We start from the raw sequence: 18,725 nt of genomic DNA, 5'->3' as shown, positions 1-18,725 counted from the left end.
CAAGGAGACAGCCGACGAAGAAAGAAGCATCCAGAAAGGCAGAAGAAGGCGGAAGAACCCCCTGTCGGTAGGGTAATTTAAACCAAAGATTGGGAACTTTTCTGGACTGGAATCGACCGGCAACCATGGGAAAGAATTTTCATTCGGTTTTTTTTAGTGTGTCGCTGAACGGTGTTGAGAACCGAAAGGGAAAATGAACAATAAGAAAATCTTTAGGAAGAGGTTTCTCACACACACAGCTGTTCGTACGTGGTCACGTCGAAAAAAAGGCGTGAGTTAATTTTTATATATTTGATTTAGTGCTTTCTTTCGTCTATCTACGCTTGCTTTATTCTGCTTCGTTGACGTAGTGTGTAGTGTAGCTTTCGTTAGATGGAGTGTACGTAGACATTTTTCCATTTTCCCGCCTTTCAAGACTTTTCTAGACTTTATCTGTTTTTTCTAACTTTTTTCAAGACCATTTTTTTAGATTTTTTTTTCTAGATTTTCTTGTCCTCAGATAGAATGTGGGTAGGTTATTCCCTCTTTTCTTCATGGAGGAGTTTTTCCATAGTCTTGTAGTCATCTGCAGTGCTGGGGGTTACTGCAAACCCTTGTCCTATGATTTTTGCCATATTATAAGCAATTTTCTTGGACTTCAATCTGTTGCAAACCGTGGTCCAGTAATTTGCATTTTTAATGACAATGGGCGGTATTTTCTTCCCAGCCTCGCCATTATCTGGTTGGTTGGTTCTCTGTAGATCCTTTTATGTGGAATGGCATCCTTCGGATTGTAGTCGATGTTGCCCTCCTGATCAACTCATTTTGTATGCACCGCCGTCGCTTGGAAGATCTTTAATGCATGTTCCTTTATGACGTCTGTCATTGTTTTCTATTCTAGATTTCTCTTTATCGTCTCGTTGCTAACGTACCATAGGGCGTTTAGAGCTGTTCTCAGGGCAATGTTTTCCACTGCTTGGAGACTCTTTAGATGTATCCAGGCAACATAATCCCATGGTGGTAATGCGTACGTTAGCTGTAGCTGAATGACGGTTTTAATGAGCGTGATCTTGCTCTTGAGAGGCAGTTTGAATTTTCTGTTTATCATTGGGTAAAGCTTTACTCTAGCGACTTTGGCTCTCTGTCTTGTCTTTATTGCGTGTTATTTCCACGTGAGCTTTTTGTCCATGTCTAATCCGAGGTAAGTGACTTTATCGTTCCACTCTATTTGCTTGTTTTGGATTACCACTTTGCCTTCAATCTTAATTTTCTTTCTTTGTTTAAATATGATGGCCTGGCTCTTTTCGACGTGGATGTTTATTTTCCATTTCGAAAATCATTTTTCCAGCGCTGTGATTTTATTCTGTAAGTACTTGATTAACAATTTTCCGTTCTAAGATCTTGCTAATATCGCTGTATCGTCTGTATATAGTGCTAGTTCTGTTTGATTTGTTCTCGGTGGATCTGACACGTAGATGTTACACCAAAAAGGCGATAGTACTGCTCATTGAGGTACTCCCGCTTCTATGGTCCTGTAGGTTGAGTAACACTCGTTCAGTTTGATATGGAATTTCTTGTCGGCGAGGAAGGATCGAACCGGCTTGACAAGAGGAAGTCCTGAGTCAAACTGTCTCACCAGCAGTCCTCTGTGTCATACGCGGTCAAATGCCTTCGTAACATCCAACAGTACTGCTCCTGTAACTAGTCTTCAGTAGAAGCTGTCCGTCAAGAGCTCAACCATTCTAAGAACTTGAAGTTCGGTCAAGTGTTGTTCCCTGAAACCAAACTGTTCTGGTGGGATCATTTTGAGGCTTTCTTCCCACTCCTTCAGTCTCGTCAGTATAACCTTTCCCACGACCTTTCCCACGAGTGTTAGTAGGCTGATCGGTCCATAATTCTTTGGGAAAAGATGGTTTTTCCCCGACTTCGGGAATAAGATTATATCCGCTTTCTTCCAGTTCGGCGGAAAATACCTTAGCCTTAGGACCGCATTTGTGATATTAACTAATGCGGTTATCCCTCGTGCTGGCAGTTCTTTGAGAGCCTGGTTTCCGATCTGGTCGCATCCCGGTGCTTTTCTCACTTTCAAATGTTTCAGAATGCTTTTCAGTCCTTCCGGAGTAGTATTCCTAATGACTTCTTGTTCCTGGATTCTCTCTAAACTTAGGACGCGTCTGTCGACTTTTTTTCCCCAGCTTTTTGCGCTGTCATCCTTGGTTTCATTTTCTCTGAGCTGTTTTTCCAGGCAATCCTCAAATGCCTGTGTTTTGTCTTGAGAGGTATACATTATTCCTCGTTTCCCGTTGATGGGGGGAATCGTTTTTTTTTTCCTTGATTACCTTGAGAGTTTTCCACATGCTCCTATCTTCTGAGTCAAGGGATTCCAGGTGCTCCTGCCACTGTTGTTTCTTGTGTTCTGGCAGTGCCGTCTCGACTCTCCTATTTAGCTGATTCAGGGCGTTTTTATAAGCCGGGTCATTTGTCCTAAATGCCTTTTTCTGAGCTTGGCTTCTTAACTGAATCAGCTGTTTAGTTTCCTCAGGGATTCCTGCTAGGTTATTTCCTTGTTATGTTCGTATTGGCTTTCATCGCTGTTTCAATGACCGTTTCCAGTGTTGAAACGGTATCGTCTAATACGACGTTACTTTCCAATCTGCCGATGACAGATAGGTTGTTTTGCAACGTTGTCTTGAACAGCTTCCAGCTCGTCCTTTTAGTGATAACTGTACCTTCAATTGACACTCCGTTTTCTAGGATCATTCGTATAGGATTGTGACTTGAAGATTCCTGGTTAATGACGTCGATTTCTACTTCCATGCCTAGATCTCTGGTAATCATGATGTCCAGCACATCGTTTCTTCCCACATTTTAAATGTGAGTGGATTTTTCGGTTGCCATGACATTGCAGTCTCTTCTTTTTTCCAGGAGCTTTTTTAGTTACCTGCCATTTACGTTGGTTGTTTTGCTATTCTAATCTTAGGATTTTGTATTAAAATCCCCGATTGCTATGTGCTGTCCTCTTTGCCTTTTAAAGAATGCTTTGTTCAGTTTAATTTTCAGGGAACCTGATGCTGCTGGTGATTGATAACAGGAATATAAACCTCAATTTGTTCCTGTCGGTGTTGATTTCTGTATCGGTGTTGATCTATTGCTGCAGCGTCCATAACTTCCGTCTGAATTGGAGGCAACTGAACGTGCAGGATGCTATTTTTAACCAGTAGTGTAGATCCTCGTCTCCCCGACCCCCGGATTGTCGTTATCTTTTTATGAGTTTGATGGCCTAGGGTTCCGAAGTTGTCGGGTTAACGGAGCTTAGTTTCTTATACGGCAGCTATGTCGATGTTCAGGCTTTCTAGTAACTTTCGTAGTTCTGATTTGCGCCCACTAATACCATTGATTTTCCATGATATTATCTGCAGTGCTGTAAGTTGCGGGCGTAGAGCCATTCACCTTGTAACTTAGGGAAATTGGTGAAAATATACTCATGGTAGAGTACATTGTTTGCATTTGCTTGAGATCCTGTTGAAAGTCAGCAGCCGCAACAGTTTGACTGCTGGATTCTTTACGCGTTTGGCTACTCCTGCGTAACTTGTTCCAGGTTTGAATGTTGATCGGGGAGGGACGGCTTTCATTGTTTTCTTCGCCTCCTGTTTCTCCGGCTTTTTCAGTTCCTTTGACCTTTATAGAACCTCTTTGCAGCCTTTGTAACTAGCTGGGTAGGGTCTTCCACAATTGACGTATTTGGCAGGTACTTTCTTGGCTTTTTTGCAGTCCCAACTGTGGTGGTTTTTGCCACACTTTATGCACATTGCAACCGCAGTACAGAATATTTGTGAATGCCAGCATTTTTGATATCTGTGGCACTGAGTAGGTCCTTTTGGCTACCTCTGTGCCTCCACTATCACGCTGAAGTCGCCACAGTGTTTTATTGCGAAAATATTTTCTTTATCTTTTTCGTTTACTTGAATGAGTACTGGGCAAAGATCTGTTTGGCGACCCGACTCCTCTCCTTTACACGGAGAAGGGGACTATTCTTTGTTGCGCGAGGTCTTTTTTGACTTCTTTCTCCGTGACATTGGTCGAAAAAAGTCCTATTACGGCTCTCACCTTTTTGTCTTCTGACAAGCTATATTGTGCGGAACTCCTTTTTCTCGTCCCTCAAAAGTTTTCCCATCGTCCTGTAGTCTTCTACTGTGTTAAGCGTGATCGTCATTCCATTTCCCAACATTTCGGCTTTGTTGTGGCCAATATTTTTTGTTCTGAATTTGTTACAGACTACAGTCCAATCTTGTGAGTTATTAATTACAATTGGTGAGACTTTTCGTTGTTCCTGTTGCTCGGTTTTTATTGAGTCAGCAGCCCTACTTGGTCCTGGAGCATCTCGGTTTATAACTTCCTGCAGTCTTCATCTCCTTCTACTCCCTTTAGATCCGTCTCAGATCCACTTCCTCCATTTCCTCGCCTTCGACTTCAGCTGCTCTTGCTGCGGTCCCTCCTCCCTCTGGTTTTGAGGTGTCCTGTCCTGGTTACCTTTTTCTTCTTCCTCTTGATTTCCTCGCTGTCATTGTTGTCAATGCTACTTTTAATGCTTCTTAGCATCTCGGTTTACTGTTCCATCGTGGCAGATTATTTCTTCAACATGGCCTCTACCTCCTCGACATAGCAGTGCTGAAGTGCTAAAGGTTTTGGGTATACTAGCATTTAAACCTATACTATTGGCAGATTTGCGAAAAATGCACTCATTGCTGAATACATCATCTACATCTGCTCTAGAGCTCGATATAAATAAATAGGTTCTTCTTTCTTCGTCGTCTTGGGCTGGGTTTCAGTTTTTGCTGCTCCAGCATAACTGGTTCTTGATTTGAAAGGGGGCGGAACTGGAACCACTTTCATTTATTTTTTGGGTGTCGCTTTCTTTGATTTGGGGGGATGGAAAGCGTTCTTGCATCCCCTGCAGCTTGCTAGGTGTGGTCCACCACAATTTTACATTCTTCTGTTAGATGGGTCTCTCCACATTTCACGTACTTTGATGCGGCTATGCGATATCGCTGCGACTGCCGAATTTTTTGAAACGGTGGCATTGCGCCGGTCCGGATTGCTGCCTTTGGGCTTCTACTCGAACACTTAGATCGGCAGCATCTTTGCACATCGAAGAATTTTTCTTTGTCTTTGGGGTTTATCTGGACCAACATCAATGGTAAAATCCTCGTGTCTACCCTGCTTCTCATTATTTGAATTGAAAAGGTTTGAATTTCCTATTCAGCCAAGTCGGTTTTGACCTTTTTTCGGTCACATTACGAGGAATCAGGCCTACTGCTGCTCGGATTTTCCTATCCTCAGACAGGATGTATATGTGGAACTGCTTTTTGTCTTGTTTCAGGAGTCTTGTCATGGCTCAGTAATCTTTCGCTGTGTTAGGAGATATTGCCACCCCCTGTCTGATCATTTTTACCTTGCTGTAGACAATATTTTTGGACCGTAGCCTGTTGCAGACGGTGGTCCAATCATCGACATTGTTAATAATTATTGGAGATTTTCTTCCCGATCAGTTATCTATCTATTTCATGTTGATACTGCTGATTTTATGCAGTCGCAGATCGGTCTCAGATCCAGTTTCTGCATTTTTTCGCCCGTTTCAGCCGATCCAGTTTTTCTTCAACTCGCTGAAGAGCCTCAAACAGTCTACGGTTGCTTTTCGTCAGTTCTTTCACTATGTTTCGCAGCTCTTCAATTTTCCTATCTTTTGCTGCGTTATCGTCGTACAGATGCTGGTTCAACACCATTCGTGCGGCGGGGTTCCGTCGACATTCTTAAGCTGTCTTAGCAACATCTTCCATGGCTCATTTGCTCTGAAATTCCGTCATCTTTTTTAGTCCTTTTCTTTTGCTTCTTTTTTTCCTTCTGAAAAAAAAAATATTATTTTGTAAAAGAAAGAATATCTTCACACGATTCTATATTTAAAAACAAACGAATTTCCCGCTGTTTTGTTAATCTCAGGAGTTCAACCGCTAAATCGGCACAGCCCTTGACAAGATCAAACTTGTACCAACACAGACCTTGATGTCCGGCGGACTGGTCATGAATTACCGAAAATTTTATATTTTTTGTGCGTTTCGGAAGCTCCGCCCCCACTGAGTCAATTTACATCAATGGCATCACGAAGCGTTTCAACAAAACTAGGACGACAAATTGAACGTGACGTTATTTACGTTTCGACCGGCCACCGTTTCTGTGTATCGTCGTTGTTGTTGTTGTTAATTAGTCGCGTTTATTATAGTTTATAGTTTGCTTGTATAGGTATTTGTGCGCGTGTATGGGTATGTGTTTTGTGAAAATGTAATTTCTTGTTGTTGTTCTATCATTCTTACGGGAACAGAGAGAGACAGGTATATATTTGAATATCTGTTAGTATTAGTTATATTTGAAGTGTCTAGGAATTTATTCTTACCCGGAAATTAAGCTTGAGGTTCGAACAAACTTATTTAAAAATATATATATATATATATATATTTATTATTACAATTTATACTCATTTTCAGCAACATCGACACTAGACTAAGGTAAAAATCGGAATCCCTTCTTTCTTCGTTTTAACTATTATAATTTATATAAAAAATATACTTATTATACATAAGGGTTCTAGAATCTATGATTTCCTATATTACGTCGCAGTAAAGAGTAGTAGTTCCTCTAATTGCAAGTTCTAGACAATAGTAAACACTACGCAGTTAAACTATTTTTCATGTTTCGTAAATATGGCAATAGTTGTCATATAAATGGCATGGTTGACTCATATTGTGTACGCAAGTTACGGAGGCGTATTGTAGACAATGATGTTTCTAGATTTCCTTTTTACACAAACTTCCAGTATTATTAGAAAAAGTCTCTTTAAATATTAGAACCATCATGTGGCTTCAATTGAATCGAGCTCCATCTCATTATCATCGTGAGGTTCGGCAATTTTTAAATGTCAGCTTTAAAAAAAGGTGTATTGGGAGAAATTGATTTCAAAATTTGCTCCTGCGATCCCCGAACTTAACTCCTCTAGATTTGTTTATGTGGGGATACATAAAATGAATTGTCTACAATACGCCTCCGATAACTCCGCATGATATAAAAATACGTATAAGAGACGCGTTTGACCCCGCAAATGTTGTCCAGAATTAGTAGTGGTTTTGAAAAAAGAATTTGTAAGTGTCTGGAAAAATGGACGGTCGACATTTTGAACATTTGTTATAATTATTTTGTTTTTGTTTTATGTTATAGTTGATATGTAATTTAGAACTTTGAACAGAAACAAACCAAATGGTGCAAACAACAATTATATAGTGTATTCTGTAAAAACGCGAAGACTTAGCTGTGAACGTCCTAGTACCATTCGATAGGCAACTGAAAATAACATATTCTGGTAAGTTAGAAAATGTGGCATTGCGTTTAAACTAATGTAGTTATGGCCACTTAAAGTTTTTACTAGATTAGTTTTCATTTTTGCACACCCTGTATAAGATAGCAAATTTATCATGATTGGGATACAAAATATTATCTATTATTACACTACACTGCAAATTGCACTTACATAACTTAAATACTTCTTTTAAGTGTTTAAAACATGAAAATAATGTAAAATTTTGATGAAATTTTAATTATTTAAACAACCTTAAGTGTTAGGTACTGTAAATCTTATTAAAATACACACTTATTTTGAACGAAGAACTCAAAAATGTAATAATATACAAGGGGTTTCATTTGAAAAACACAACTTTGATACTTTTAGGGCTTTTGGGACACCCTATATAATATGAAAATAATTTTAAAAAGTAGTCGTAACAGACCCTCATATAGTCCAAAGATAAAACTTTTTGAAAGTCTCGTATTTTGGCCACAATATTCCGTGTCGTATAGCATTAATACCCTTGTATAGTTCAATTAAGTGTACATTTCTTATGATTAAAATTTTTTTTTAATGTAAAAAGAATCGGAAAAATAGTGGGTCGTGTATACGTTTTCCTTCCAACTTTTTTTGGCGCTCGCCAATGGTACATTTGTTGTTTAATTATTGAAATTAGTTGTTCCTTTATTCGGATTTTTTCATTCTTGTAAAATTTAGATTTATAGCTTACTTCACAAAAAATATTTCAACTTATTGCCCCGCCATACATGGCTTCCATTTACTATTTATGTCGAGACCGTAGTTCCAAAACACACATACGATTGTCGTTTTGGTATTTGGTGTATGTTGAACTTACTATTCTCTCGATTTTCCATTTGAAAAGCAATCATTCTCGTGCCAATATCCAGATTGTTATGGACAATTTGTGAAATTTCCTCTTCGTGGTACATGTTCGACGTAAATAAAAACCGGAAATAACGTGTTAGAGGCAATAAGCCAAAACATCTTCCAACGTACGGTGTAAATTTAAATTTTACAAGAACGAAGAAATCCAGATAACGACACAGCCAATTCAAATAACTAAACAAATGAATCGTTGACGTGGACAAAAAACAGTTGGGGGCGAAAAATATATGCGACCCCCCATTTTACTATCGTTTCTGTAAATTTTTTTATCCAAACCGTAGAAAATGTGCGTCTAATCGAACTATACGCCACTGCAAAATTTAATTAAAATGTTAAAATATCTTAAAAAACACCCAAGTTATTAACAATTTTTTAAAACTAACTTCAACTGTATGATAAATATAAAAAACACTAAAGAAAAAGTGTCACAAGAAAAGTCTGATTATTTTCGTTAAGGAATCTTCGGTTATTGAATTGGCTTTCTAATAAGAGACACCCTGTATGTATAATGTATATACAGGGTGTCCCATTTAAAGCTGTGATTGAAGATTATTCCAAAGCGGTACGTTGTATGAATAAAAAAGTTGAAAAAAAATTGTCTGGTAAAGAGTGGGGCATGTCATGAAGATAGTGACTTTTAGTCAAAACGTCGTTTTAAGGCAATTTCAAGTGCAACTATTTTTTTTCAAATGGCAACCCCATATTTTTTTTACAGATTCTTCTAAACTTTCAAAAAATTAATATCTTTTATTCGAACAATGTTTTTATTAGATATTTCGCTGCAGAGTTATCCTCGATTTTTGTCCAATTTTTGAAATACTACGTAAAGTAATGAATAGTCAAAATTTTTGCATTTTTGTTCTTAAAAAGTTTTGCAATACATATTCTGTTTAAAACTCATAACAATCCTTCTATCCAATAATAAAAAAAATGTATTTGGCAAATTAATTTAAAATCCCGACTTGAAAAACTTATGAAAGAAAATGTTCAAAAGAATGTTTTTCCTGCTCCTAACACGTATCAACACTTATTCGAAAAAAAAATTGTTTGCTCTGCGCAAAATCTCTCCGTTTATCAATTCTTTTTTTTATGTCGTCTACAGTTGTTGGTGCTTCTGCATAAACTTTGCGTTTAAAAAAAAAAAACCCATAGGAAAAAATGTAATGAGGTCAAATCAGATGACCTAGGAGGCCAATTCACTAGGTCGCTCTATCAGATCTATTGATCTAGATACAGTTCATAAAAAAACTCACGACACATTCTAAAAAAATAAGATGGATAGCCGTCATACTGATACCACATCACCCGTCTAATCGCAAGTGGAACGTTATCTAACAATTTCGGAAGTTTATTACGCAAGAAATTGCGGTACATTTCTCCATTCAAGTTTCCTTCAATGAAAAAAAATCCAAATATGTATTTCCCGACAATATCGCACCATACATTTATTGACCATAGTCTTTAACGTTCAACTTCTTTAAGCCAGTGTAAATTTACAACACTTCAAAAATGCAATTATCGCGATTCACTGCAACATGGTTTGTGAATGAGGATCCGTCCGAAAACAAAACGTTACAGAAGAAATATCCATTTTTAATTAATTAGTGCCTTGGCCACTTAAAAAAATTGATTCGATTTTCAAAATCAGTTCCGTGAAGTTCCTGATGAAAAGAAATGTGGTAAGGATTAGTATTTATTCACCTTTATAATTGTTTGGACCCGTATCTATGATACTCCCGATTCAGTAGCAATTTGACGACAACTTACATAGAAATCGAAAGCAACAGCTGCAAAAACTGCCATTTGAGTGCCTTCATGTGTTGCACTTCGGGAGCAATTGTGTTTTCTGTTTTCAACGTCTTCGTTTCTTTAAAATTTTTAATGACACTGTTGAATTCGCCCAATAGAGAACTCTTTCATTTGGAAATCCTGCAGCATAAAGTTCTACTGCACGACTAACATTTCTTCCAGCCTCTCCATAAATAAAAGCCCTTTCTAATTTTTGATCCAAACTGTAGCAATCCATTCAAATTATTGAATTTTGAATAATTTCACACAAAACAATTAATTTGTCGAAAAAAAGAATATAGATTTCCTGTAGACCTTGTTATAAGGTAGATTCTAACAAGAAGAAATTTAAGATTTTTTTTCGTAGATATATATATTTTTTATTGATTAGATAGAAGGATTTTTATGAGTTTTAAACGGAATATGAATTACAAAACTTTATTTTAAAAAAGCCAATAATTTCGGCTATCTCAAAAATTGGACAAAAATTAAGGATAACTCTGCAGCAAAATGTCTAATAAAAAAATTGTTCAAATAAAAGATGTTTATTGTTTGAAAGTCTGCGAGGATCTGTTAAAAAATACAAGGTTGCCATTTGGAAAAAAAATTGCCCTTGAAATGACATTAAAATGACGTTTTGGCTAAAAGTCACTGTCGTCATGACATGTCTCCTTCTTTATCGGACAACTTTTATTTGAAATTTTTTTTCGTACAACGTATCGTTTTTCAGTAATTTTTAATCACAGCTTTAAATAGGAAATCCTATATATATAGACTATAGGCAAGTAGAAAATAAAGTACACCTGCATCTTCTTCATCAGATGGCGGAGGGAATTTATTCATACTTTCCATTGCCTCTGTTGAGAAATACAAGGAAAGAACACTGCGAGTGAAAAGGATCGAAGAAAAGTTTTATTAAGATTTTCCTCGACCAAGAAAGAAATCTACCCTCTATCCGACGCATAAGACTAACGTGATAATTTTGTCTTACGTTCGGACCGTTTCGAACTAAAATTTGAAAGACACATGTAAAATACAAATAAGTGCACGCGGAAATACACTACGGGCACGTGGAAAATCATTATGTAAAGGTACTCGAAATATAAACTACGTACACACAGAAAAACACAAAGTAGAACCACGTGACAAGAAGATACCGGTGCCAGCCTGCCTACCCACTATAGGACGGACACACAGTTAATATATTAGCTTTTCTCTCTAATCGTATTCTATTCAATTTAAATTTGAAAATTCGACGCATTCAACATACAGGACGACCAAAAATCTATCCCTCGATATGGCTACCTTTTTCATTTCAAGAGATGGAAAATCAGTTAAATGGACAAAATTTTCTATTTTAAATTGAAAACAATTCGAATACAAGGAAAAACTATTACGTTAACTGTGTGCGTTATATAGTGGACAGGCCGGCCTACAACAGTACATCACGTCACACATATTTTTTCGTCGTATACACACAATATAATAATTTCGTTAAGCTAATTACGTTTTTACTAACTTGAAATATAAAAAAAAATTATTTATTAATTAAATTACTACAAATATCTTAACAACGATAACTAACAACTGACTTCGATAATAATAATAGCAATAATGGCCCACATACATCCTTACCTCTCTATTTATAATAATATTAACATAGACTCAGCATTTATTCTGGATTCCGTGGATTCTCGTGGGATTGCTAACTACTCCGACATCAACATCGACTTGTGCCTAGAGTTTAGGATCGATTGACTCGTGTACAACGGCTGTTTACGTGAAACCCTTTCCACGTCAGTCTTCCACGGCCTCACTGAACTATTTGCAACTACTAACAAAATCTGCAAAAACGGCAGCTCCAGACAGCCTCGCGACCAGCCCTTCTGCGCTCACCACTGTGACCCTCCTACTCGTCAAAGCTTCGTGACGATGCGAAGACTGAGTTGTCGCACGTGCCGCTGATGGTCGGATATAAGCACGACGCTTATATATAAGATGTCCCAGAAATAATGGAACAAAGAGCAACAGCGCGTTTCTGTCATCAAAATATTACGATCCAACGCAATTGTTGCATTCCGAAAGTTGATATTAAAAAATATACAGTGTTAAAGTTAAAATTTTATTTTTGATTTTATTTTATATCTTCGGAGTCTTTTGACCTATGGTAATGAAATTTAGTATACGGAGTTTTTCGGACGTGATAAACAATCTAATGCTGTTGGTTTTATTGTAACTAATAGAGGGCGCCCTTGAAACTGCCTTGGTAAGTTAAAAACGCTTTAACTTTTTTTCTATGCAGCTTCAGTAGCCATATTAATTAAAAATATTATTCTGTTTAATATTTGAAACAAAAAAGGTATACCTATTAGTAGCCTCAAAATTTACATCACATTTGCATAATTTACAATAGGAATTACGTACAGGCATCCTCTTTCCTTTTGCATGTCAAAATAATATTGTTTCGTGTTTTGATTGAATGGAAGCAAAGGGGAACCATTGTAATATAAGGTAATGTATGAGACTATATATTACAACTAAAAACCAATAGAAAAACAACACTCACAACCTAGACATACTAAACTCTCTTTGCTTAGCAAGACAAACAAGACAATCCCGCTTCTTTTTTCCTGCATCCAAACTGTTAGTGCATTTCCAAACCTAAAATAATCCTACTCCTAATTTCATTAGAATTCATAAATTTAATTTCCAATGTAAATTTTTTTTCTTTTTTTGTCTTTCGTAATTCATAATTTAACTTATAAGAATCCATAATTTAATTTATGTTAATGTTGTTCAAATATGAGTAGGTTTGAAAAAACTCTATGAAAAGTTGAAAATACTCTAAACAAGGGCAGAAAGACCTAACGGTCGATAGCCTATTTCTTAGGAAGTAAAGATTATTATTAATATTATTATTATTAAACAGAATAATATTTTTAATTAATATGGCTACTGGAGCTGCATAGAAAAAAGTTAAAGTCCTTTTAACTAACTAAAGCAGTTTCAAGGGCGCCTTTTATTAACGACAAAAAAACCGACAGCATTAGATTGTTTATCACGTCCAAAAACCCCCGTATACCAAATTTCATTGTCATAGATCAACAGATTCCGAAGATATGAAATAAAATTTTAACTTTAACACTCTATATATTTTTTAATATCAACTTTCGGAATGCAACAATTGCGTTGGATCGTAATATTTTGATGACAGAAACCTGCTGTTGCTCTTTGTTCCATTACTTCCGAGACGCCCTGTATAAATACATATGCAGTATCAGGTTTTAATTTGGATGTAGATATAAGGTGGTGTTTATATCTATCAAAGAAATTACATGTTACGAAGAAAGATTGTAAGTATTAATTTATTAATGTGAAATGACAATATAGCGAAAGACAGAGCGCGGGCACAGTTTCTGAATCGCTAGAGACCAACGGCAAGAAAAAGCTCCTATACATATTTTTCAATTCCCTTAAATATAAAAAAGCCTACGGTCATAAACCATGGGCGTACCCTGGCTAGGGTGCCGCTAAGGCAATCTAGTCTACCCGTCACATTAAACTATGACGCTTAAACGAAAAATTGGTCATTTACCGCTAATTTCACCAAACGGAATTGGGACTACAATTCTAGGTCCGACCAAAATTTATTGTGGGGAAGTCCAATGTCGACAAAGTCTATTGGGAAGAATTTCAATATCGACGAGGCAAATGGTTGAGAATTCTTGTCTATCACCTAATACCTACCACGGGCGTACTCTTAAGAGGATATCCATGAGTGCCCCTTCATTAATACAACTTAAAATTATTAACTATAATCTATAGCTATTTACAACCCTACACCTATATACAGAGGGAGTCTTAAGTAATAGGACACAGAGCAACGATGGATTTATGACATAAAAATAATGCAATATAGCTAAATTTATGTTATAACAAAAGTTGATAATAACTGAGATACAGGGTGTCAAAGTTGAAACATGAAATCAAATTTTCTTTAATATCTCTGGAACAGTTCGGGCTAATTTCACAAAATTTCTTATATAGTTGTTTTTGGAGATGATCAATTCAAATTTATCGACGATTTCGGTGTATCTTCTAGAGGGTGCCACAATCGACAATTAGGAGTCATTTAAACCATATAAACTTTTTTGTGCCACGGTGTATGTCATTTTGGACTCATAAAATTTGTTCCCCTACCTTTTCTAGTTAAAAAAGTTATACCGTATTGGTGACGCTAGGAGCAACGGTTTTCGAGAAATTCAATTAAATAACTTGAGTTCCCATTTTTTTTACTTGTTGGCATGTAACAACATAATTTTTTTTGTATTCGACAAATCCATCGCCGATGACCACCATTTCTAGTGCACTAGTGTTTCTAGTTTTCTTTTGTGTAAAAAAGTTTGGTATAGAAACTAAGTGTAAAAAGCCTCACACAAAATTAAACATTTCCGCAGCCACTGGCCACAAAATCTATAAAACACATTGAACTGTATTGGCGCTCGAAAACACCTAATGTTAATGATAATTTGTGTACAAGAGCTCAGTTTTGTACCTCAAACCGGAACAATCTATTTTTCAAAAATGTTGCGTCTGTCCAAAAACATTCTCTGCTCGAGGAGATGTTATGAGAAAAAATGTGCATTTGTACTTTTATCTTTTGATCGAAAACAAAAAATAATCCAGAATTAATTGGTCTTCAAAATAAAAATTGACCAATTCGCGAGTGCAAAAGGTTCATTTTCAATAAGAGAGGAGAATGACAAACGCCCCAACACAGCCGCAGCCAACTAGAGAGGATATACTTATGTGTAATCAGTTTTATAATTAAATGGTATATTTAGAGATAACTTTTAATTAAATCTTGAAAATAATTCTACGTCGATACACGTTTGCACTTTTACAATTTTGCATTTTTAAGGGATCGTCAGGTGGATTATTGCGATAACGGTTGCAATCACAGATCCATGAACAATGTTAATTACCTTATAAATTGTATATTGAATTCATATTACAAAGTTTTGACTGAACTCACCTGCCTTGTCTTGACGATTTCCCAACTTTTCCGTTTAGATACCTGGCTTGCCATTTCTATTGGAATTAGAAATTATTAATTATTATATACTATTTGATTTAAATTTGATTTACTTGATAATGAAAGTTATTATTACGTATTTTTTACTACCTAATTCAAATACCTATACTATAATAGTAATGATGATTTCATTGATTTTAAGTAAAGTATTAATTGGATATCAATCATTTTCGTCAAAGGCATAACTAAGCGAAAAATAAACAGTCACTCTAAGTGGAGTCTAGCCAAGTTACATGGTAACTATTGCCATATTTACGAAAAATGAGAAAGGGTTTAATTGCGTAGTGTTTACTATTGTCTAGAACTTGCAATTAGAGGAAATACTACTCTTTACTGCGACGTAATATAGGAAATCATAGATTCTAGAACCCTTATATATAATAAGTATATTTTTTATATAAATTAGTTAAAACGAAGAAAGGATCCCGATTTTTTACCTTAATCTAGTGTTGATGTTGCTCAAAATAAGTGTAAATTGTAATAATAAATTTATATATATATATATTTTAAGTAAGTTTGTTCGAACCTCAAACTTAACTGGCGCAGTCGGTAGGATTGCGCAGTAATGTTGGAAAATCGAATCGTGCGGTTAAGAAGACACTACCAGTGGTTTCAACCCTGATTTGCACAATATGTAAAAAGCATCAAACTCGACCACAACGGAACCCGAGAAGGAAATCAAGTTCTCAAGAACCAGCAATTATCCTCTGTTAAAGGATTTGGATGGGGATAATTAAGAATTGCGAATTTTATTAAATAGTAATAATTTGAAAAACAATCGTTAATGTGCGATAGTGAAGTTGACGAACCGATCGATTAATTATCATATCGACTGATTAGCGTTTAAATTAAAGGAAATAATACATCTACTAGTGAAAACCTAAAAATGACTTCTAGTAGTGGTTCAACAGGTGCATGTGTAGTACCGCCTAAATTAAATTGGGATTTGTTTCAATCCAGATTAAATTCGACTAAACCCTATTATTATAGCAAAACACTTAATAGGTTTATAGGCCGTTTTGAGAGTGTAATTTCTAGTTATTTCTCGTTAAAAGACGAAAAGCTAAACACACATATTTTCGAATCGATCCAAAATTTATTAGTAGGTAGAGCTGAAAGACTCAAGAAGAGTACAATTAATTTTAAGTAATATTATCCAACGTATTGAAAATGATAATACACTTTGTACAGTACAAAAACAATGGGATATTAGACACCATGAGAAAACTGCATTGAATACCTTTATCGCCGGATGTACAGGAGTTTTAAAAAATAATATGCATTTAAAACGACCTGAGAGTTTAGAATATGAGATGGCTTACGCAAATGAATTTAATAATTTCCAATCTTTATTTGGTAAATGAGGCGATAAACCAATGAAATAAAATTTTTATCAACAAAGACCTAATCGAGATTTTAATAGTCAAATGCGACGATTTGAAAATTACCAAACTAATTATAATATTAACTTGCCACCACAAAGATTTAATTCAGATTTTAACCCACAACAATCAAATACGTTTTACCAAAATCAAAGACCTATGAATGTATTTAGACCGGGTCAAATAAAACCAGATCAATTACGAAAACCGATTCCAATGTCAACTACTTCAAAAAGCCCTACAATTCGAACTAACTATTCAAATTTTGGAAATACTACAGGAAATTATAGGAATTACAATAATTTTCAGAGAAACAATGCTAATGACATAATTAGTGCACAATTATTTGCTCAAGACTAATTGGAACCAGAAACTAAATGGGATAGTTACAATCAAGAAACCGAGTACTTTCCTGAAAGTGTGGAAGAAACCGAAATTGCTTCAAATGAATCTGAAGGGAAAAGAAATGGAAATTTTCGTAACATTTTTTGAATCAAAGAAACTCAGATAGTAGAAACAAATATTTCACTTAAAGGCGCTCTGTCATATATCGAAATTAAAGCATTAAATATAAAATTTTTAATAGATACCGGTAGTAGTCGTTCAGTAATCAAACCAACTTTTGTCAAAAAATATTTTCCAAATAATATTTATGAATCAAAAAATATTGTTAAAACAGTCTTAGGCAGTCAAACTACCAATTTTTGTGCAATCATTCCAATTTTAAAATAATTTAACATTAACCACGGTATAGAATTTATATTATTTGATTTTCACAATTATTTCGATGGAATCTTAGGTTTGACAGATTTATTGAATTTGGATTTGAATATAGATTTAATAAATAAAATTTTAGTGAATTCCAAAATTAAAATTCCTTTTAAAATTCAAGAAAAATTGGATGAATGTTATCATTTCTCAATAAATCCACATGAAAAAATTGTTAAGAAACTTCCAATAACAATATTTGAAAACGATATCATAATAGATCGAGTTGACCTAGATGGAATGATGATCTTGCAAGGTCTAAGTACTTCCAAGAACGGATACGCACTTAGAGAAATTCAAAACCATACAAATGAAACTGTTGATATTACAATGAAAGAACGCCTTCCAGTCCGACTGTTCAATGGGAAAACTTATATTTGCACTTTAGATAATATGAAAAATAATATATTATCTTTGTATAATGTTAATTATGAGGACGGAAATGATATACAAAATTTAATCAGAATAGATCATATAGGCTCAGAAGAGAAAAGTGCAATCATGAAACTATGTAAAGTGTAATGAAACTTCGCGAAACAAAACTCGGAAGCACTTTTGGTAGATCTTTATTGTACTGGTTGTGATACGCACACCTTAATCGTTCACAAATTTAAATAATGAATGATTTTTAACATCAAAGTAGCTATTCGAAAGAGGATACTGAGAGATTATTTTAATCCTGCATTGACACTATATATCTCCTCTATGTCTCTCTGTGTCTAACTCTTTCTTTTTACCTTCAGAGTATCTTCAGTACCAATATGTGGGGGTCGGTATTCATAGACGTACCCCGGGTTTTGGCAATTCACAGGATAATCCATAGTTGGTAACTTTCTAAGTCTTTAAACCGTGACGTTTTAAAAGAATAGCAAAATGAGAATTTAAGGAGAATTGCAGCTGTACCGATTTTTTTTAGCCAATGAATACGTATTTAGACTTTTGTCTTGATAAGGGTAAAGGAGTGAAAGGTTCTTTATGTAAGGGAACCCTAATAGGAAAATAATGGGTTCCCAACATATGGTCATCCCAGGGCAATCTACTAAGATAGCGTATTGCATAGGCGTAGCCTAAGGGTACATTACAAAAGAATACTCCGATATGTTTTTAAAACCTGATGATAAGTTAACATTTACCTCAAAAACTAAACATGAAATGAAAACGGTGGATGAAATTTCGGTACATACTAAATCATATAGATATCCATTTATTCACAAACAAAAGGTTCAGCATCAAATCAACGAAATGCTAAAAAATGAATTATTCGACCATCTTCTAGTCCTTGCAGCTCACCAATATGGATTGTTCCAAAGAAATTAGATACAACAAATAAACAAAAATGGAGGATTGTAGCAGATTATCGGAAAATTAACGAAAAAACGGTAAATTCACGATGGCCTATTCTAAATATTAATAACAT

At 35.4% G+C, this 18,725-nt stretch overlaps 1 long non-coding RNA gene across 2 annotated transcripts in view; it reads right to left on the bottom strand.

Annotated features, from left to right (window-relative positions):
* Window positions 1-219: 219 nt before the first annotated feature.
* LOC136350053 (uncharacterized) overlaps window positions 220-18,725 on the bottom strand; it is a 31,699-nt gene continuing 13,193 nt past the window's right edge. The window contains exons 4-5 of one of the 2 annotated variants that reach the window (XR_010734051.1): window positions 15,099-15,154; window positions 220-5,880 (exon numbers count right to left, since the gene is read on the bottom strand). This is a non-coding gene — a long non-coding RNA (uncharacterized lncRNA). The remainder of the gene's footprint in view (window positions 5,881-15,098; window positions 15,155-18,725) is intronic. The other variant, XR_010734052.1, reaches the window with a different exon arrangement.

This window comes from Euwallacea fornicatus, unplaced genomic scaffold, assembly GCF_040115645.1.
Source record: "Euwallacea fornicatus isolate EFF26 unplaced genomic scaffold, ASM4011564v1 scaffold_88, whole genome shotgun sequence".
In the NCBI taxonomy this organism is placed as follows: Eukaryota; Metazoa; Arthropoda; class Insecta; order Coleoptera; family Curculionidae; genus Euwallacea; species Euwallacea fornicatus.
The sequence above is the reverse complement of the archived record's forward strand: the minus strand, read 5'-3'. Positions and strand labels throughout refer to the sequence as shown.